The 22945-nt window shown below is 40.2% G+C and overlaps 1 protein-coding gene and 1 pseudogene across 5 annotated transcripts in view; both read left to right on the top strand.

Annotated features, from left to right (window-relative positions):
- CDKL5 (cyclin dependent kinase like 5) overlaps positions 1 to 22945 on the top strand; it is a 182775-nt gene that overhangs the window by 76614 nt on the left and 83216 nt on the right. The gene's annotated exons all lie outside the window — the stretch shown is intronic.
- On the top strand, positions 2108 to 3189 carry LOC101337245 (gap junction alpha-1 protein-like; annotated as a pseudogene).

Raw genomic sequence — 22945 nt, 5'->3', positions numbered from 1 at the left:
GATCTGTTTGTCTGGCGTGCTCTGAATTAGAGGCAGAAACTTTTCCGTAGGCTTTTTGCTCAGAGACGTTTCTTAAAAAGAAAGAGTGCTGTCAGGAGGAAATGGAGAAAGAAGAGAAGGTCTTCAGTAGTGGCACAGCAGGTGTATGTTGTGCCCCATGTCAGGTTCCACCCACTCTCAACAGATTGGTGGATGGTATCAGAGTTGCTCCTCTTGAGATTTTTTTTTTTAAAGCTCTTGAGAAGAAACCCACAAGAATGAACACAGTGTGTCAGCATTTTAGTCTTAACAAAAAAGCTTCCATGTGCTAACAATTCAACTGAAGATAATGGTCCACATTCAGTAAATAAGTATTTAAATTGAGGCCCCTGTTGGCAGAGACCTGACTTCAGTTCTCAGATAAGGAGAGAGTAGCAGCTCTTCTTTTTTAGTCCTGATCTTGCTACTACTCCCTGCTAACTGGAATGGCAGCTACCCTTGCAAAATGCCCCTTTATTCACCACAGCGTTCAGGACCACAGCACTAGTATAGATTGCATATTTCCCTCTCCAGAGACTCTCAGGATCAGACCCATGATTCTTTTCTTTTTTAAAAAAAAATTTATTTATTTTTTAAATTTTTATCTTTGGCTACATTGGGTCTTCATTGCTGTGCGCGGGCTTTCTCTGGTTGCAGAGATCGGGGGCTACTCTTCATTGCAGTGCGCGGGCTCTCGGCACACGGGCTTCGGTAGTTGTGACGCACGGGCTTAGTTGCTCTGCGGCATGTGGGATCTTCCCGAGCCAGGGCTCGAACCCCTGTCCCCTGCATTGGCAGGCAGATTCTTAACCACTGCGCTACCAGGGAAGCCCAGACCCATGATTCTTGACATCCTCTTTTACTTTCTGTCACCACCGAAACTCACTGGCCGTCCATTAGCCCAGAACCCTTGTCTCTGTACTGATCTGTACATCCCTCTTTTACATCCTGGTTCCTCCCACAACCCTCCCACTGTCCCCTAGAGCTCCTGAACTGCCATTAATAATTTCTCCAATGGCCTCAATCTTGCCCCCTCCTCACAGTGTAATTTCAGTTTCTGCCTCTGGGATTCTCTGCTACTGCCAAGCAGATGCCTGAGGTAGCCCCCTCTGGCACCATTCTGCTGCCTCTGCCTACTACCTGGTAACCCTGCTGCCTGCTTTTGAGCTAGCTCCTTGAGTACAGTGAGTCCTTCCCTCTTCAAATTTTTGCCCATGCTGCTGCTTCACATGCAGCGGTTTTTCCAGTCTTTGCTTGGCTGACTCTATACATTCTAATCTGGGTTTCCTTGTGGTAATCTCTGTTGGTGCCTATTTGTTTCCTTCTTGGCACTTATTTAAATTTGCAATTGTATATTCACTTACTCACTTAGCCTTTTTCATTGATTCTAAGATATACATTTACCCCCACATTTCTGAAATTGGGGCACATCTTACCCTGGATACCTTGATTGCTTTCTGAATGGTAAATAAAATAATGGTTTATCTTACAATTAATTGTAATTAAAAAATCAATAAAATACTGTGCTTTTGATTATCTGTTCCGCTAGTTGATTGTGAGTTCCAAAGGAATCACAGTAGGAACCAGTGCCTAGTACAGTACCTGGCATCTAGTAGGCACTCCATAAATAATGCTTGGATGAATATCATTATCTGTTTGGGAGATGATGGCCCTGAAAAGTCTGAAGATGAATCAGTCAGTATATGCATGTAAATTTTTAATTCAGTGTCTGTGTTTGAGTTTTTAATCTTTGGAGATTGCCTTATTCTGGAATTGAAGATATTTAAATGTGTCTATTTTGTTCCCCTATTTCTGTAAATTGTCCCATTATCAATATATGTACATCCTTATTTAAGAGTATTTACTCACCATGTATGAAAAATGAATCTACATAAGCTTTTATCAGGTATCAGCAATTGCCTTTCATTAGGGGGAAGAATGAGGAAGGTACCAAATAGTAGCAGACTTGTGAGCTTTAGACAGTTTTGAGTTCTTGAAGTTGCTTTTTCCTTTTACTTCGTCCTCTAAGGAGTGCAGTCACTTGGCGTGCCTACTTCACTTTTAAGGGAAAGAACAGCAAACAGGCAGCATGAGTGACTGGAGTGCCTTAGGCTAACTCCTCGACAGGGTTCAAGCTTACTCCGCAGCTGGAGGGAAGGTATGGCTCTCAGTCCTTTTCATTTTCTGAATCCTGCTACTGGGTACAGCAGTTGAGTTAACCTGGGATGATGAGTAGTTTGCCTTTTGTTGTAACACTCGACAGCCTGGTTGTGAAAACGTCTGCTACGATAAGTCCTTCCCAATCTCTCACGTGTGCTTCTGGGTCCTTCAGATTGTATTTGCATCTGTCCCCACACTTCTGTACCTAGCACACGTGATCTGTGTAATGCGAAAGGATGAGAAGTTGAACAAGAAAGAGGAGCAACTCAAAGTTGCCCCAACCGATGGTGCTAGAGTGGAGGTGCACTTGGAGGAAATTGAAATCAAGAAGTTCAAGTATGGCATTGAAGAACATGGGAAGGTGAAAATGAGGAGGGGCTTGCTGTGAACCTATACCATCTGTTTCTTCTTCAAGATAGTCTTTGAGGTGGCTTTCCTGCTGAGCCAGTGGTACATCTATGGCTTCCGCCTGAATGCGGTTTACACTTGCAAGCGAGACCCCTGCCACGTCAGGTGGACTGCTTCCTCTCTCGCCCCACAGAGAAAAGCATCTTCATCCTCTTCATGCCGCTGGTGTCCTTGGTGTCTCTTGCCTTGAATATCATAGAGCTTTTCTGTGTCTTTCTTGAGAGCATTAAAGACCATGTGAAGAATCCAGAGCGTGAGCCTTACCACAATACATCTGGTCTGCCAAGCCCCTCCAATGGCTCCTTATCAACTGTTGCTCTCTCCACCATGTCCCTTCACAGGGACAAGCTGGTTCCTGGAGACAGAAACAGTTCTTCCTGCGACAGTTACAGCAAACAAGGAAGTGAGCAGAACCCTGCTAATTACAGCACATAGCCAGTTCGAATGGGACAGGCAGGAAGCACCGTTTCTAACTCACATACACAGCTTTTTGATTTCCCTGTTGACAAGCGGAATTCTAAAAAAAATCTAGCTACTAGACACTGGCCATTGCAGCCCAGCAGCAGTTCTGCAGAGCCAGCAGTCATGCCAGCAGCAGTGTAAATGACCTAGAAATCTACACACGTGGTTGAAAGCATTACAATTCTGCTCAATTGTTAAAGAAAAGGAAAGTGCAATAGACAGTATACTTTTGTTTCAGTGGAGGTGGTACTCAACAACCTCAGTGGTGAGGCTTAGCAGATACAAAGACGTTAGACTACCACGGTTCTTTTGAGGTGTCTGGGATAGAAGGATGGAGAGAGAGGGATTAACAGGGATACATGTTCATATTTAAAATGGTTGACTCAGCTTGCATTCTAAGTAAAAGTTGCACTAGGTGATGCATAAGTAAGGCCTTTTTCTCTCCCATATTCCCCTAGAATGGTTCAGTGTATGTGAAAGTGATAGATATTTGCCACGTATTGGTATAAACAGATGCAGTATAAACTCACAAACATAGATTTTAAAATAATGCTCACAGTGTTCAAATTTGAGCTTTTCTCGTGGACTTTTTGGTGTGGGTCAAAATGATGTTTGCATTACATAATTTCTACTGTGAAAATAAAGCACTGTTTTTTTCCTAACCCCCCCCACCCCTAGTGTATCCTATTAGATACTGGTTCTATTCATTATAATTTTTTCTCTTTTGTAGAAAGATGTCACAAATGATTTCCTTTTTCTGAAATGTAATCATTGATGGTTGAATGATAGAATTTTAGTACTATAAACAGAACTCATTAATGTGAGAAATTTAAAAGAAATGCTTAGAGCTGGACTACTAAGTGTTCTTACCTGAATTTTGCAGTAACTGACAGTTCTTGCCTTTATCCAATTTAATAAACCCTACTGAATAAACATTATTTCAGAACTTATATTCTTTTGAGTTTGACAGTCTGTCTTTTGGTGTGGCAAGCATTTTTGATATTTGTCCTAAGATTTTATTTGGAATGCAAGAGAGGTTGAAAGAAGTTTGAGTATTATCCATGTAACTAATTTGTTTGAAATATATACCAAAGAAATCTAACCATTTCTTCAAATGTCTTTTTTAAAGCTCATCACAGATGATTGGTGAAAATGCTGAGCTTAATACTTTATTCTTGCATGGCAGCTACATAAGCAGTTTTGTACAGTGAGAAATACTAATTTGTTTAACATTTCACATTGAACTACTGTCATGTTCAGCTTTATTGCATGCAATGTAGACCTAGCCCATCATATATTCTAGAGAGTGTTCTTTGTTCAATAAAGTTTTAAGAGAGCAATCTGCATCACTGCCTTCTCTGAGAGCTTCTGGCTGCACTGATCTTCCTAGTCTTTTGAATTCTTCACTGGTACATCTTTATCTAAGCAAAATACGTGAGAATAGATTTTTGGAGATGGAATTGTGGAGACTATGTTAGAGAAGGTTTTAGTATTAGCATTTTTAATTATATGTAGCAGGATCACGGATATACTTACTACTTGCAGATGTGCAAAAAAATGTAGCTTCTTTGTTTTTCTTCTAACTGATCTACTCTTCATCAGAAGCTTCCTTCCACCCAACGGCACCCGGGGAAGGTGAAGCTGGGGACAGCATTAAGCCTGCCAATCCATCTGACTGCATCTTGCTCTGACAGTCTCATTTGGAAAACCCATTCTCTTGGTTTAGTCAAGAGTGTTTCACATTTCCTCCTCACAAACCTTTTCTTGAGGAAGAATCACTATTATTTTCTAATGGGGTGTGTGTTTCTGTGGAAGACTGCAAAACTCTTGAAACCTTGGAATTAGATTGGACACTGCCACCCTCACTTCCTGTTTCACATTAATTTTCACCTATTGCTTGCTTGATTTTCTTTAAATTTTTATCTTGAGATACAGATTCACATGCAATTATAAGAAATAATAGATTCCATATATCCTTCAACTCATTTCTCCCAATAGTAATATCTTACATAATTATAGCAGAATATCATAACCAGAAAACTGACATTGATATAATCCATGGACCTTACTCAGCTTTCACCAATTTTACGTGCACTTGTGTGTGTGTGTGTGTGTGTGTGTGTGTGTGTGTGTGTGTAGTTCTATCACTTGTGTAGATTCATGTGACCACCACAGTCAAGATATAGAACAGTTTCATCACCAGGATTCCTTATGCAATCTTTTTATAGCCACAGCTGCATCCCTCCCTTCCCCTCTATCTGTCCTCTGGCAACCACTGATCTGTTTATCTCTGTAATTTTGTCATTTCAAGAATGCTATTTAAATATAATGATATAGTATATAACCATTTGAGATTGGCCTTTTTCACTCAGCTTAACTCCCTTGCAACCCATCCAAGTTTTTGTGTGGACCAATAGTTTGTTCCTTTTTATTGCTGAGTAGTATTCCACAGAGTGGCGGTGTCACGGTTTATTCACCTATTGAAGGACCTTCAGGTTGTTTCTAGTTTTTGGCTATTACAAATAAAACTGCTTTGAACATTCATGTACAGGTTTCTTTGTGAATGTGTTTTCATTTCCCTGGAATAAATGCCTAAGAGTGTAATTGCTGAGTTGTATGCTAAATGAGCATATAGTTTTGTAAGAAACTAGCATACTCTTTTTCCAGAGTGGTTTCTATTCCCATCAGCAATGTATGACTGGTCTCGTTTCTCCATGTGCTCACCAGCATTTGGTATTATCACTATTTTTTATTTTAGCCATTCTGATAGGTATGTAGGTGATCTCATGGTAGTTTAAATTTGCATTTCTGTAATGGCTAATAATGTTGAATATCTTTTCATGTGCTTATTTGGCATCTCTGTATCCTCTTCAGTGAAATATCTTTTTGTGTCTTTTGTCCATTTTCTAGTTGAATGTTTGTTTTATTACTGTTCAGTTTAAGGAGTTTTTAAAATATATATATTCTGGATTAAAATCCTTTGTTGGATATGTTTGAAAATATTTTCTTCAGCTTGTAGCTTGTCTTCATTGCTTATTAATAGGGTCTTTCACAGACCAGAATATTTTAATTTTGATGAGGTGATTTAACAATTTTTTTCCTTGTATGTATTGTATTTTTGGTGGTAAGTCTAAGAACTCTTTGTCTAGTCCTTTATCCTAAAGATTTTCTCCTTTGTTTGCTTCTAAAATTTTATAGATTTACATTTTGCATTTAAGTCCATGATCCATTTTGAGTTAATTTTTGTATAAGTTGTTTGAGAGATGTAGGTTGAGGCTTTTTGTTTTTTGGCTTGTGGATGACCAGTTGCTATAGCACCACTTGTTGAAAAGTCTCTCCTTCCTCCATTGAATTTCTTTTGCAGGCAAAAATCAGTTGAGCATAATCGCGTGGCTTTATTTCTGGGTTCTCTGAGGTGTCCCATTGATCGATGTGTTTATCCTTCTGCCAGTATCATGGTGTCTTGACTACTGATATGTAGCTCTGTAGCAAGCCTCAACATCAGATATAGTGATTCCTCCCACCTTATTCTGCTTTTTCGAAATTTCTTTAGCTATTCCAGGTCATATGGCCTTTCAATTTCTGTTTTACAATAATCTTTCCTATATCTACAAAACACTTGCTGGGATTTTGATAGGAATTACTTTAAATTTATACATCATTTTGGGGAGAATTGGCATCTTGTTGAGTCTTCTGATACATGAGTACAGTATGTTTCTCAATTTATTTAGGTTCTCTTCAATTTTTTTCATTAACATTTTATAATTTTCAGGATACAGATCCTATAGCTATTTTTTTAGGTTTATATTTCATTTCCTTGGAGCAATTGTAAATGGTATTTTGCTTCTAATTTCTGTCTCCACATTTTTATAGTTTGTATATAGAAATGTGATTGATTTTTGTGTGTTTATCTTGTATCCTACAATCTTGCTAAACTCACTAGTTCTAGGAGTTTTTTGGTGGATTCCTTGGGATTCTATATGTAGACAATCATGTCATCTGCAAATTGTGTCCATTTTATTCCTTTGTTTACAATGTGTTTGCTTTTTATTTCTTTTTCTTCGCTTATTACTCTGATAAGAACTTACAATAGTGTGTTAAGTAACAATGATTAGAGCAGACTTTCTTGTCTTGTTTGCAATCTTAGGGAAAAAGCGTTGTCTTTCACCATTAAATATGATGTTAGCGGTAGGGTTTTGTGGATGATATTTATCAAGTTTAGGAAATTACCTTCCATTCTTAGCTTGCCAGAGAGTTTCTTTTTTTTTTTTTAATCACGAATGGGTGTTGGATTTTGTCAGATTCTTCTGTTGCATGATTTTCCTTCTTTACCATGTTGATATGGTTTTCAAATATTGAATCAGCCTTGCATATCTGGAATAAATCCAACTTGGTCATGATGCATACTTCTTTTTATATATCGCTGGATTTGATTTGCTAATATTTTGAGGATTTTTGTGCCTGAGTTCATGAGCGATATCAGTCTGTAGTTTCCATTTTTTGTGCTGTCTGACAGGGTTTGGGTATCCACATAGTAGTAGCCTCATAAAATGAGCTAAGAAGTGTTTCTTCCTCTTCTAATTTCTGGAAGAGATTATGTAAAATTGATGCTGATTCGTCTTTAAATGTTTGGCAGAATTCTCCAGTGAACCCATCAGAGCCTGAAGAGTTCTTTTATTGGAAACTCTAAAATTACAAATTCACTGTATTTAATAATTTTCTGACTATTGTTTATTTCATCTTGGTTAAGTTTTGGTAGCTTGTGGTTTTCAAGGAATTGGCCCATTTTTTTGTAAGTTGTCAAATTTATGAGTGTAAAATTTGTGGTATTTCTTTACTATCCTTTGAATGGCTACAGGATTGTAGGCATCTCCCCTATTTCATTCCTGATACTGATGATTTTTGTCTTCTCTCTTTTTAAAAATCTTTATCAGTCTTCGTAGAGGTTAATCAACTTTATCAATTTTTTTGTGGAAACAGATTTTGCTTCATTGATTTTTTTTCAGTCATTTTCCTCTTTGAAATTTCATTGCTTTCTGCTTTTATCTTTATTATTTCTTTCCATGTTGCTTTGGGTTTATTTTCTTTTTCTAGTGTAGAGGTAAGAATTTAGATTATTGATTTGAGACCTTTCTTCTTTTCTAACATATGGATTTAGTGCTATAAATTTCTCTCTTAGTATTGCTTTGGCTGCATCCCACATATTTTGATATATTTTCATTAAGTGATATGAAATTAAAATTTCCTTTAGACTTCTCTGTATGATGGCTGCTTTGAAATCTTTATCGGATAATTCTGACATCTCTGTGTTAGCATCTCGATAGTCTTCTCTCATTCATGTTGAGGTTTTCCAGGTCGTTAGCATGACAAGTCATTTTCTATTGAAACCTGGACATTTTGGACATTATGTCGTTAGATTCGACCTTATTTAATCTTCTGTCTTATCTGGCCTCCTTTGACATTCCTCTGGCAGGGGAGGGGGCACCAGATGGGGATGGAAATTTGGTTTCCTCAGTTCGCCTCCATTGACACCCACTGGAGAGGGGACTCCTTGTGACTGGTGTGGTTGGGAGTTGGGCTCTCCACTAGGCCTCTGTTTGTAATAGGGGCTGGGTGGGCACACTGCCGAGAGCACGAGAGCACGTGGCCATTACCGCACAACTGTTAGCGCGCGAGCCTTAGCGTGGTGGTTAGAGGTCGAGCTCTGCCAATGGTTGGCCAGACAGTGGTCCTCGCGGTGGAGAGCGCGATGAGAGGCAGATGGCGGCTGTCAGGTGAGCTGGGGGCCCAGGGGACAGACTGTGGGCTGTGTCCCAAAGGGCTCCCGAGCCCTCGCCACGGCTGCCCACTGGCCAGGCCCAGGCCTTGAGGCGACAGCAAACCTGTCCCCCATCCCCGCCTCTTTGACCTAATGGCGGTGGCGGTCTCCATGGGTCACAGTCCATAGGACCCGCCCCCCCAGCCCCCTTTGGGCGGCCTGAGGAGCCTGAGGGCCGGCTGAGTCCTGGATGCCTGGCTCCCTCAGTGATGACGGATGGGTGGGCGCCGCCAGCTGAGAGCTGCCTCTTCAGCTGGGCCTGAGCACTGGTGGGAGGACCCAGACTGGGTGCTGGACGAACGCTCCCGCTCAGGGACCCCCTTTTCTTAGCCAGGACCTGGACCTTGGAGGGCGAAGGTCGATCCTTGGAACCTTGCCCTTTCTTGTCAGAACAGGGAATAGCATTTGTTTAGGTGGAGGTTTACAGGAACATCATGACCTGACCTCAAGAACAAAGGATCTGACACCAAGAAGTTTGCAACAACTAACCACACCCCTCCCTCACCTTTCTTATAAAAGGGCTTTGTTGAAAGCTTTTGGGGAGCTCAGGGTTTTTAAGGCATGAGCCACCCATCTCCTTGCATGGCCCCGCAATAAACCTTTCTCTGCTCCAAACGCTGACGTTTTGGTATCGTTTGGCCTCACTGCGCGTTGCGCACACGGACTTGCATTTGGTAACATGTTGACCACCCTGGTTAGGAGGGGCGGGAGGGGCAGGTGTGCCTTGTTACTGCTCCCCACGTGGCCTCCACTGACACTACCCTGGCAGGGGACTGGGTCTGCTTCCCACTCTGCCTTTGCTGGTGTGAATGGAGTCACAATTTTTACTGTTTCATCTGGCTGCAGTAGAGTGGTTATTGTCTACAAGTTTTCCATCTTGCTAGGCTGCTCCTTTTCTGGTCTTTTAGTTCGAGAGAGCAGGCTTTGGTTGGGGCTATTTTTTGTTTGTGTCATGGGCATTTTGGGGTTGCTTGTTGAAGTAGTTTTATTAGAGGTGCTTTAAAATCCTTGTCAGATAATTCCAACATTTATTTCATCTTGGTGGATGTCTCTTTTCATTCAAGTTGTGACTTTCCAGGTCCTTGGTACAAGTGATTTTTTATTCTATCCTGGTCGATTTGTATATTATGAGACTCTGGATCCTTTTTGATTTTTTTTTTGCTAAGCAGGCAGCCTCCCTGTTGTGGGATTGTGTGAGGGTCGGGTGGGGGGTGTACGTTCAGTTTCCTGCTTGGACCCCCTGATACCACCTCTGCAGAAGTGTTGCTCTTACTCCCACTGCCTCCTTGCAGATAGATGGGGCAGGTGTTCAGCTCCTCACTTGGCCCGGTTAATACCTTCCCAGAGAAAGTGGACCACTAATTCGCACTGCCTCTGCTCTGTCCTGCAGACACTACCCTCGCAGGGGCGCCAGCGTACTGTTGCCTGCTTCTGCCTAGGGGAAGATAGAAGATCAGCTCAGGGGCTGGACCCACCAACACCACAAGAGGGGAATGGAGCGCTGCCTGCTTCTGCCAGGCTGGGGATGGAAGATTAGGTCCCTGCTTCCTCGGGGGGGGGGGGGGGGGGGGGGCGCGGGGGAGACAGTGTGTGTTTGTGTGTGTGTGTGTAAGAGTGTCTACCCGCTTAGCCCCACTGAAACCTCAGTGGGGTGGTGGTGCAGTTTTTCCATTCATGTTTGCCTGAGTAGGGTGAGTATTGCCAGAAAAATTTTCCATTGTTAGCTCATCCTTTTCTTGGTCTTTTAGCGGTGGGAACAGGCTTTTCTTGGCACTTTTTTATATTTGTCTCTTGTCGGTTCCAGGTCAGAGCCTTCTGTGGCACCCTGTTGGGCATACATGGGAGACAGTGAGGAATCCCAGGGAACTCACTGCCGTGGTGTTCCTCAGGTCCTGAAGTCTCTAGGCTCTCGTCCTCCTGCTTTCCACCCTTTCTTCCTATCTTTGTGTGTTATGTACAAGGGTTTTTAGTTTTAAGAGGAAGGACCTGGGAGAAATGGGGCTACTCCATCTTTACCAAAAGTACAAGTTTTCGTGTGTGTGAAAATTCTGTAAACACCATTTATGTGATAATAAACATGAGTTCATTCTTCATATATACCACATATCAGACACTGTGATTGAAACTTAGTCCTTACCTTCAGAGATCTCACAGTTTTATGGAGTCAAAGTCCTGTGAAACAGATTTTAATTTGCCCCATGGCATTCAGGTAGAAACACAATTTTTTATTTTAGAAATAAAACTAAATCTAACTCCACACCACCTGGCTTGTTGGTATTACTGGCGCTCCTTTGCTTCCCATGGACTGATACAAGCCTCCTTTGTTTTATGACATACCAGGCAAATGGGGCAAGGGGCGTAGTCCTTAGTGCTTTGTTGTTACCATGGTTACCATTGCTTGTTACTCAGGTTACCATTAAACCCTTTGCCAGGAGCTGTGCTCCAGTGGGCATTGGTTCCCTGGCCTCAGCTCTCCAGGCTCTGGTGCTTAGTCATCAGTCTGGAGGGATGTCTTCAAGCACCCCCACTGTCCCAAGTTCTGGACACTCCTCTGCCTCCTGCGGAAGCTGCAGCCCGGTAATCCTCCCAGTCCAGGAGGAGTGTCAGCTTTCTTTGGCATTAGCGTATTGGACGGGAAGTTTGGCTTTACTGGGACTTTAGTGGACTTTATGTAGTAAGGACTGTTAGTTCTCTCCAGGGTCAGGAGAAGCCCCTCAGGGACAAATCCCGTGCTCTTGGCTTTCCTCTGGAAACTTGCTTTAGTGATTTGGGAATGCCCCGCAGCAGAGCATTTTGAACTTGATGATGGTAATAACGGTAATAACATTTAGCTCATGTGCTGTTCTGAACATTTTCCTTGTATCCTCTCATTTAATCCTAATAGCAACCTCAGGAATAAGTGATATCATTAGAGCCAGTTTTCTGGTCTAATGCTCTGCTAATTGATGCTTTTCCATTAGACAAAAGAAATTGAGGCACCGAGAAGTTAACAAACTTGCCTAAAGTCTCTCAATTAGTAGATGGTAGAGCCAGGATTCAAATCCAGGCAGTGTGGCTCTGGATCTGAAGTGCTCACACTTCTTCTGGATGTGTGACATCCTTTGACTTTCAGTTTGCTGTATTATTATTTGTTTGAAATCAAGATTGTGTCTGAAAGAAGTGCTTCTGGGCTTCTGAAAATTATCACAGAATTAAATGTAATTAAACAGTGTTGCTAATTAGAAACACTTTTTGTTTTCTTTCATATGAAACCATATAGATAGATCTGGCAACAGGAGTATGAAAAATAACCTGTCCATATCTTATATTTTAAGCTGGAGTATATAGTCCTCTAATAATCAGATTTTTTTATTTGTTTCTGAAAGTAGGAAATAATGATTTTGTTAGAAATTTCTGCCTTTTTCTTTGGTTGTTTAGGGCTCAAGAGAAAATTTAACCAGATTATTTTTTATGATATATCTATTATTTATCACAGTTCTTTATACAGTTGTGACATTTTCTATTGCTTTAGGTGCCTTTTTGTTCAAATACAGGTAGTAGAATAACTAGAAGGATGTGATTCACAAGTCATTATATGAATATTATCCATGCCCTTAGATTTAAATTCTACTTTAGGGGCTTATTATAAAGTGGTTGTAATGTAGCCAAGTTTCTTTGTTCAGAAAAGATTTGTGCTGCCCTTTAAGTTGATTTTTCAGTGAAAATATGTAAATTTTTCCATTCATTTAAAACGTGGAATCAAGTTTCATTTACATATGTATTCTATGTACTTGATAGTATAATCTAACAGTTTGTTCTGTCCCTTATAAACACACAATGTTGAATATAAAATTTCTGCCATGTTTTGTTAGAGAATAATGTATAATTTCTCTTAAAGTCATCCATTAATTTGCGTTTTTTCATACCATTGGTTCTTAAATTTCTACAGGCACTTTCTCACTAGGTGATTTATCTGAATAACTGCGTGATTTATCTGAAGCAGATATCTTTTTTAAATTTGTATTAATTTGTTATCCATGCCGTTTAAATACATTCTTTGTTGATATATAAAGATTCTTTGTTAGTTCTGGCTCAAGAGAAACCACAGGAGTGAGCTTTGAAACTTAAAATGTAATTCATTAAGCAGACATCTGTTAAAACACCTGCTATAGTGGATCCTGCTGGATGTTTGGAATAAAAAACAGGAAGGACATGATTAGTGATTGTAGAGAACCCACATTCTGGAAGGGAAAGGCTCATGACAGCATAATGATTGGGATGTGGTCTCTGCCCTTGAGGAGTTCTTGGGCCAACAGAGAATGAAAATGTCACAAAACAGATCATTTCAAAACTCAGGGGATTGGTCCTTTTAACAAAAATAATATTTCAGTCTTTATTTTCTGTGATGTTTTTAGTTATGATAAAATTTACTTATCCCGTTTCTATGCCCTGTGTGTCCATTGCCTCATTTCTTCTTGGTCCCTGTAAGAGCCTTAAGAAGTACTTAGAGCAATTGAACTGCTTAATTCACCCAGCCCACCCATTTGGAGGCCTTTCTGCTAGGTCTTAGGGGCGAGAGTTATGTGAAGTGTCTGTACTCTTGGATCTTAACTGTGGTCTGAGGTGGGCATTGAGGCAGGATTGCAAACCAGAGATTCCAGGGAAGTTGTGGTAAGAGCTTGGTAGGAGGTGTGGTTAGTGTGCTACCGACCGCAAGAGAGGAGCACACAAAACAAGCTGGGGGATCATGCAGTGCTTCCCGAAGGAGGGTTTTGAAGGAGGAAAAGAAGAATTAACTAGAAGTAGCAGGGTTGGCTTCCTATCATTTAAGTAGCAGCTAAAACGTCACTTCCTTGGGTACTCGATTACCCAAATCAACACTCTGTTGTTGACCTGTTTTGCTTTCTTTTATAGCAGTTATCGTTATCTTCTTGCCTGATACTTGTTCACTTATTATGTCTCTTCCCTCCAGAATGTAACTGCCATAAGAACAGGGACCCTCCCCCGATTTGTCTTGTTTCCTATGTATCCGCACTGCTAAGCACAGTGCCTGTCACCTAATAGGAGCTTGGGAGATGTTTGTTGATTGAACAAATGAATGAATGAAGAAAGGGTGAATGCTGGAGGCAGAGTGTGAGCAGATAAAAGCAAGTATGTGTGAAGGCTCAGTTGAGAAACTGTGAATAATTAGCTGTGACAGGAGCGGGGTGCTTTTCCTTAAAAGTTAGGAGATGAAGCATGGAATTAAAGCTTTATACTGGACGTCTTGAACAGCTTCCAGGCTGCGTGAAATGTAATATATGTTTCTTTTCCTGAATCCAGTGATTGACAAGCAGAGTATGTTTGAAATATCTGTTAGGTGCAAAACTGATGACCTGACTGAGGCCTTGGGAGAATGTTACTAGAAGAGGATTTCAACTAGAAAGCTTCCATGATAATCTTGACATCAAGTAGCCAGACATACCAGAATTTCGTTAGGTTTACAGTGTTCTTTGGCTAATTCTCTTGAAACATTGCACTGCTTGAGATTTACATTCCATGGTTGTTTCAAAGGCACGGCCACTTTTGGAATTTTTCTCTCCCTCCTCCCCCTCCTTTTCTTTTTTGCTTTAGCGCTTAAGGTAGCATATATGAGGTCATCCAGCTTCTTTATGTGATGGTGGTAAACAGTTCCTCTTCCATGACTGTGTGAAAATATGGTACAGTTCACTTCAGCAGACCTTTATTGCATACCTATCACATGTAAGATAAAGTGCTGGCTACTTGGATATAAAGATAAGCCAGACTTTTAGCTCTTTCAAAAATATTACAGGTTGCTGATTTATGTTTGATACAAATCTCTTTCTATGGTAAGAGAAAGTGAATCTGGCATTTTCTAGTTTTCCCCACAATGCATCACATAACAAGTTTTCAATAAATTAACTAGATACTTTGAAAATAAGTTTTTTAAGAAAAGAAAAATTGTTACTACCTAAGTTGAATGTACTTTTCAGTTTTCTACATGGATTATGATTATGGCAAAAAGGTGTGACTTGTAACTTTTTTCAGATTTTGGTTGTACCATTCTGTTTCCTTGTCTGCCTATATGTGAATAGATCTGTCAGAAAGCATGATCACAGGGTCCCTAGAGGTAATCCAGCTCAGTTATTTGAGTAGGGAGCTTCTCAGTTTCTCTTGTTATACCTACCAGCCTCTCACATCTTGGCAGTGTCGTAGTAATCCCGCACCTGAGGACCTTATGCCTTGCTACCCTAAAGATATTATACAGAACATAATTTCTGTTGCTTTTGGACTTTGGAGTTTCCTTAAGCATGTTTCTGTCCTAAAACCCTGGCATATTTTTCATGAATTGGAAAAAACTAAGCCTCGGTGATGGTGGGACTCAAGGTGGGTCACCCCAAAATATGCCACAATGGCATATTGATTATTTTGAATTGATGTTGCTTGAGAAACAGCTGATGCAAGAAGGAAACTCTGACCTACCTCTGTCCCCCTAAAAGCAGAAAATAAATCTCCCATGTGAAAGGTGCACTCACTGTATCCAGAGATAGAGGGACACCCTCATCATCAGAGATAGGAAATCTGGAGCCGAGAAGCCTGTATATATAAACCTTGTTACTTCTTTAATTTACTACCCCAAGCCCAAGCTCTTTTAAAATTCTTCACTAATTGAGCACCCAAAGCCCAAGTTTCTTTGTCCTGTCAATTCCTCACAAATTTATTGTTTCTTTGTCTAAAAAGTATAAAAGCAGCCTGCTTTGGCCACTTCTTAGGTCCTATTTCTAGGAGACCTTTGTGCGCATGAATTTCCCCCTCCCTGACAGTGTGTTAGCTTTCTTTACCAGGCTTTACTTGTTTTCTTATTTTATAGGAAATTGTCAAATTAGGGCAAAGTATTTGCCCAAAATCAAGAATCATAGATTTTATGTTTTATATATACATATGCATAATTCATCAGTTTATTGATTAATAAAAGCAGAATAGAATCAGATATTCTTAAGCAATGATTTAATAACCATTTTAGCTATACTGTCTCTAACTTGAGCAGAAGGTATGAGTCTATACTCATGGGTCTGGTTTTTGCTAGGCTCCCAGGAAGCAGTGAGCAACTTGCCTTTATAGTAGCAATTATCATTGCTACTATAACAATCTGCTGTTAGCGTTCTGTACGTTGTTCACCCACCAATGTCTGCAAAACTTAGTATGCTGACTTCCAAGGTATCTATATAATTTACTGGGAAAATTGGCTGTGAGGAAGTTAGGCACAGTCAGTTCTTCTCTCAATCAAGGAATCTGTACCAAGCTGTCTCTATAACTAGTTCAACAGAAAATAGATGTTTGCCTTCATTTGGGCCATGTATTTTTATGTCGATCATCAGTCCATTTTAATTCTAAACCTTTGTTTATTCTTCTGTCATTATACCTGAATGTTTATATATTTAACAGATAATCTTTCTGGAATACCTGATGATGTATCTTTGGTCAGTAAATTGGTTTTTCTCTCCTGATCTTTTCTTATCATGGTTCCATGTGAGAGACTTAGGGTGAATGCCTCTTCCTAGGGGAAGTTCCTTTGAGACTTAAAAGAGAAACAAAAGACAGCCCTTCCAGATACCAAAGGAATGTGGATAGAAGAGAAGAGTTAAGGCAGGCAAGTTTTGACATTCTCTTCCCTCACCCCTCCCACCACCTCAGGGGACTGAAATTCTGGGTTTAGGAGGACAGTAGGTTGAGGGTAAAGCCCAAAGAGAAGCACGCTTATGCCCCATTCCCCTCTTGGAACTCAAGGAAGAAACTGCCTTGCAAGTTTGCCTCGTCACAATGGAAGCAGTGACAGCAGAGTAAAATGTGGCATGATGTAGTTAGGCGGAGAGAGGATGCCTAGGCCTCCTTCAGCTTGTGAGTGTCTTCCAAGGAATCCCAAAGTTACTACACACCCCAGGTATCTAGGTTGAGAGCCAGTGAACCTGTCAGTGGGGATGCTGTGTTGAGGGGCAAGCTGATAGCAACACTGTAGTTGTTGGCCAGGTAGCAGGTGTAAATGAGATTGCAGCATCTAGATGGCTTTACCAATTAAAACTGAGGAGCCAAACAACCAGGCCAGACCCCTTGGCTCTAAGCCAAGAGCACATACCTGAGCCCACAGCCTGCACGGGGTCCAGCATTAGCATCAGGTCAGTGTCTGGGGTCCAGGCCTATAAGGAACCTTGTCTTGGGGACCATAGAGCCCCAGGGGACAGCACAAGGGCCCGTGCATGTTTATCTATGAGCCCTTCCCTTACCACAGTGAAGTTACATAACCCCACCCACATCCATACATCCAGCTGCCATCTTGGTAGGAGCAGGGAGAAAATCTGAAGGGAGAAACTGAGCATTTGCCAGAAAGAAACTATAAACAAACAAGGGCTGAGCTACTACAGAATGCAAGTTAAAGTCAAGGTCAGAGCTTGAAAAGCAAGGTTAAATCAGTTGTAGAAAATTAAAGAGCTACATTTTCTTGGCACATCTTAGATTTAGTCTTAGAGGATGTATTTCCATCATTTAAATTTTGTCCACTATTGAACACAGCTTAAATCCAATGATTGTCTGATTGAGGTTGTAGATTGCCTGCATTTGGCCTGCCTAATTAATGCTATCTTTGTCTCAATTACTTGATCACTAGAAATGGAGTTTTCATTTTCTCATTATGTATTCATTGTTATAAAATGAAGGCAAAATGAAATAAAATTGTAACACAATTGCACAATAACTACAGTACAAACATGATGGTTAATATTACTAAACTGAAATGCTGTCTACCATGTACTCTTTGAAATTTCCATTCATTTGCTGACAATACCAAGTCTGAGTTTGGTGTAGACAAGGTGATTTGAGAGCATCTGTATATAATGTCTGGAAGTGTGGGCTGTATGAAATTAAGTACACCTAGAATTTTGTATGATCTATAAATATGGAGCTAAATTGTTTTGAAAGTTCACCTATCTCTTTCTAGTGAAGAGAGTTGCTATTTGCTTTGCTAGAGGGGGAAGTGAAAATTGTTCTTTGGGTGCCTCATCTTTTATCTTGATAACTACCTTTTATTTTTTGAACATTTCATTAACTACCTAATCTATCATAATAACTAGGGTAGTCAGTTTATATTAGTCTATAACTATGAGGTGAATTATTTTTAAATGATGCATTTAAAATCAACTCTATTCAAAAAAACTCTATTGAGGTATAATTTACATACAAAGAATGTACCTTCTTATATACAATAAGAGGTACCCATTTTAAGTGTACAATTCTGTATGAACTAGTTTCCTTAGTTCGTCATGGTTACATCCTTTGACATTGTCAGCCAATATCCTTTCAGGTTGATATTGATCCACTAACAGTTATACTGGGCCATATTAAAAGTACTTATAAAGGCTTTCCAGGTGTGTGAGTTTGTTTGCATTTATCAGCTAAATGGTCCTAGACTTTTATGTTTTTTATTCTTATATTTGTGGCACTCAGATGTCAGCCATCTAGGTGGCTCCAAGTCTCACAGCTTTACTGGGTACACTCACTTGTAATGTTCAAGTAAAAACAGTTCAGGACTTTACTGTGGAAATTCTAGTGGCTTCCTTAAGAATGTGGCTTACATTTTCAAGAGAGCCTCTCCCTTTGATTTTCTCTTCCCACTAAACTCATGTTCTTATATCTCACCTCTAGAGGCTCCTCCCTTCTTTCTGTTCCGTATCGGCCCAAGCTTTACCCCTCTTCCTACATTTCCTGGAACTCCGCTAATACAAAATGACTGGAAGCATTTGTAGCACGTGTGCACTGAGGATTTGGGGACCATGTTACTATACAGCACTGTGAGTGATGTATTAGCTAGTTCCGGGTGTTTGACAATTTCCTTCACTGGGACTATCCCATACCACACACATGTTAGATATTAGTAATTATGTGACATCTGTTTTCATATTACGTTTTGCCAGACTAGAGGAAATCTTTTAGTTTCATCACAGAATGGAATAGAGGTGATGGTGAAGGAGAGCAATCCTTGTTTCAGGTGGAGAAATGAATCAATAAATAATAATTTTTTAATTTAGTAAGGCTTCTCATATAACTTGATAAATACTGGCAACCTAGTAACTGCATTCATTTTACTGGCAACCTAGTAACTGCAAACACTTTATACCAATGCCATGGAAGAATTTTTAACAAAAAGAAAGCCATATTGTTTTTTTTTTTTTTTTTTTGCGGTACGCGGGGCTCTCACCGCTGTGGCCTCTCCCGTTGCGGAGCACAGGCTCCGGACGCACAGGCTCAGCGGCCATGGCTCACGGGCCCAGCCGCTCCGCGGCATGTGGGATCTTCCCAGACTGGGGCACGAACCCATGTCCCCTGCATCGGCAGGCGGACCTTCAACCACTGCGCCACCAGGGAAGCCCCAGCCATATTGGTTTTGCAGTGCCTTTTTAACATCTGCAGGAGGCCAGAGTAGCCAAAAAGCAAAAGAGATTCTTAATCAAGACAGTATAATTCTTCTGAACTTTAAGAGCTTATTCAGATTCCTGCCTGCTGAAGGACTTCTGGAGAGGGCCAGATGAAGTTTTGAAGGCTCTTATGTTCTTTCATTATCTTCATTTTTTGAAACTTTCTGAAGAAAGAAGGAAACAGATCTATCTTAATAAGTCTCCCAGGGATGCACTGTCCTTAAAAACAATAAATGTGTATATTTGTATTCTGTGTTTGTTTGTTTTAGTTCCTTGTATACCAAGGAATGTCTTTTATTCTTTTTAAAATTATGGTAGGAAAAGGTATTTCTCTGTTAAGCTGTGGCAGAATTAGTAAATGACGTCCAAACAGACACATAACCCGGGCCGGCAAGATGTGAGGTTTGAATAGGTGATGCAGTGCATGAGACATTTGCACTAGATCTTTCTCTCTCGCTCAGCATACTTTTAGACCGGTCATACATTTGTTTCTCACCTACATACTTGCAGTCCAGTGGTAGAATCAGATAAATATGTGAAGGTGTCACTTTAATACAAGTTATGAAGGAGAGGTGTCTGCTCAGCATTTGGGGCTTCAGACCTAGCCACGGGGCTATGGGAAAACTTCCTTGAGGAAGTGAGGATTGAGCTAAGGCCTAAGGGATAGTGCAGGGTTGAATGGCACAGGGAGGGCCAAGCTTTTTGGAGGAAAGGGAACAGGCTCAATAGCAGGAGAGATCGTGGTGAGGATGGTGAGGGCTCAGCAAGCAAGGGAGACCTAGGGAGAGGAGGTTGGAGAGCATCCCTTGCTGGCCAGGCGAAGGGGCTTTGATGTGGTCCTTAGGGCAGGGGAGTTTGGGGAGCGTTCTAAGGGGAATGGTGGGGCAGTCAAATCAGATTTTCCTTTGCAAATGAAGAGTCTGGTTGCTGAGTGGCAGACATTAAAAGGGTTAGGAGGTTAGGCAGTACCCCAGGTGGGAATGCCAAGGGCTCCAACTGAGCTGGGAGTGTCCAGGTAGAGAAGAACAGTGGACCAATTTGAAAAAGATTTAGGAAGCAAAAATCAACAGCACTTGGTGATAACCTGGATGGATTTGGGATTGCAGAGATGGGAAGAGTGATCCTAAATTTCTGGCTAGGGTTCACTGAGATATGGGACAGGAGACAGGACCAGGTTCAGAGGGGGAAGATGAGGGGATGGTTAGGCATGCTGGTTACTTTTACTTATTCTCATTTTACATCTCAATACAGATTCATAGAGGGCAGGTCCAGACCAGAGGGGGTAGAAGGGATTTTTTTTAAATATTTTTATTGGAGTATAATTGCTTTACAGCGTTGTGTTAGTTTCTGCTGTACAACAAAGTGAATCAGCCATATGTATACATATATCCCCATATCCCCTCCCTCTTGAGCCTCCCTCCCAGCCTCCCTATCCCGCCCCTCTAGGTCATCACAAAGCATTGAACTGATCTCCCTGTGCTATGCAGCAGCTTCCCACTAGCCATCCATTTTACATTTAGTAGTGTATATATGTCAATGCTACTCTCTCACTTCGTCCCAGCTTCCCCTTCCCACCCTGTGTCCTCAAGTCCGTTCTCTACGTCTGAGTCTTTATTCCTGCCCTGCCACTAGGTTCATCAGTACTGTTTTTTAAGATTCCATATATGTGCGTTAGCATACAGTGTTTGTTTTTCTCTTTGGTAGAAGGGATTTGATGTTTTATTGGAAACAAAGGAGAAAATAGATTTTGTTATGTAGGAATTTTATTACTGACTTGGCTTGAAGGCAGTTGTTTTATAGAAGACTCTTTGTAAGATCCCACTTCCCACATCTTTCTTGGCTGCATGCTCTCTCATGTTCTTGATGATGTAGTACTATTTTCATAAGACTATACTCTTTTTAGAGTCAGAGCATGAAGTAAATTCATTGGGAGTTTTCCTTATAATGCTTTTTAAAATGTGAGAGTTTTTAACAACAAAAAAGAATATGTTTTAATTTATCTTTTGGTATTTCACTATATAATGCTCTAATGGAGCCATATTGCAAAAGTTATTATAAAAGTAATTGTTGTTTTATGAAAATGAGATGAATGTAGACATTTTAGTGCCATGATTAATAGCTTTAATAATTTTTGAAGAATTAATCTTTTAATCATCCCGTTTTCAACTAAAATTTCTTTTCACAGTGTATTAGTCTTTTCCAAAGCTTTACCTGATCTCAACAAATGGTCAGTGTCTCTTTTAAGAGGGAGTGTTTATAGTGGACTACTACAAAACCATTAAAATGAATAATCTAGAGCAGGGTTTCTCAATATCAGCACTTTCGACATTTGGGGCCAGGTAATTCTTTGTGGTGGGGACTGTCCTGTGCACTGTAGGGTGTTCAGCAGTATCCGTAGCCTTTACCCACTAGATGTAAGTACCCCCCACACCCCATAGTGACAACCAAAAGTGTCTCCAGACATTGCCACATGTCCCCTGGGGGCCACAATTATCCCCAGTTGACTAGATTTATGTTTAAATCTCAGATATACCATGTTGTACTTAAAAAAAAAACTGTTGCAAAAAGATGTGTACAATAACATGCCAGTTATATAATTTTTAATGTACAAAATAGTAGTAAATTTGCTTATGGGTAAATTCATCGCTAGTAATAAAAATGTGCATGGGAACAGTACATACCAACTTCAGAGTGAAAGTTACCTCTGGGGAGAGAAGGAATGGCAATGAACGAAGACATATTTATGATATTTCACATTTCAGATAGAGAGAGATCAGAAGCAAATAAACCAACATATTATAAACTTAAATCTCAAAGGGGTATGCAGTTTTTTCTTTATATTAACATGATCAGTCTGTTTTAAACTTCTGTAGCATATCATATAACATTCATCGTACCTTTTAACTTTTGTCATAAATTTTTACTTACTGTCATGCATTATTACACACCAGGATGCAAGCTTCTGTATGTATGAGATGCTTTATTTACTCACTCATGTTAAACCTAGGATGTCAAATAAAAAACCTCACATAAGGCGGGGGCCCAATAGATAGTTCTTAGCTGACTGACTGAAATGCTCCCCTGGGTATTAATCTTTCCTGATTAAGTCTGCAGTACTAAAATTTAGTAGTTAATCTAACTTTTAGTATTGGCAGACTATGGTAGTTTACAAGTAATAAATAATACAAGTCAAGGAAAGATATTTAAAGGATTTCTTAGGAAACAGTCTGGTTTTTATCATTGCATATCCTGGATAATGTTTTGTATTTCTATTAGCTCCATTGTATCTACCTGCCGTGGAATGTATTCCGTGCTTGAATTTACTCCCATTTTATAATTTTGCTCATAATGTAAAAATAATTTAAACAATTTATCTTAAGTTGAGAAAATTCTGTGAAATACAAGTTGGAATATAGATAAAGGTGGAAACAATGAAATATTTGCACATTCTTTTAGTTGTATAAATATAACAGACATTAGAAAACTATTTGAAATGTTTTGTTGGTGCTAACATGTACTTTTGAGAAAACACAGAAGAGAAATAATCATGCCTCCCCCTCCCCAGGAGTGAGAGTGTGTGTGTGTGTGTGTGTGTGTGTGTGTGTGTGTGTGTGTGTTTCAGAATATATCCTTT

Source organism: Tursiops truncatus, chromosome X, assembly GCF_011762595.2.
Source record: "Tursiops truncatus isolate mTurTru1 chromosome X, mTurTru1.mat.Y, whole genome shotgun sequence".
In the NCBI taxonomy this organism is placed as follows: Eukaryota; Metazoa; Chordata; class Mammalia; order Artiodactyla; family Delphinidae; genus Tursiops; species Tursiops truncatus.
The sequence above is the reverse complement of the archived record's forward strand: the minus strand, read 5'-3'. Positions and strand labels throughout refer to the sequence as shown.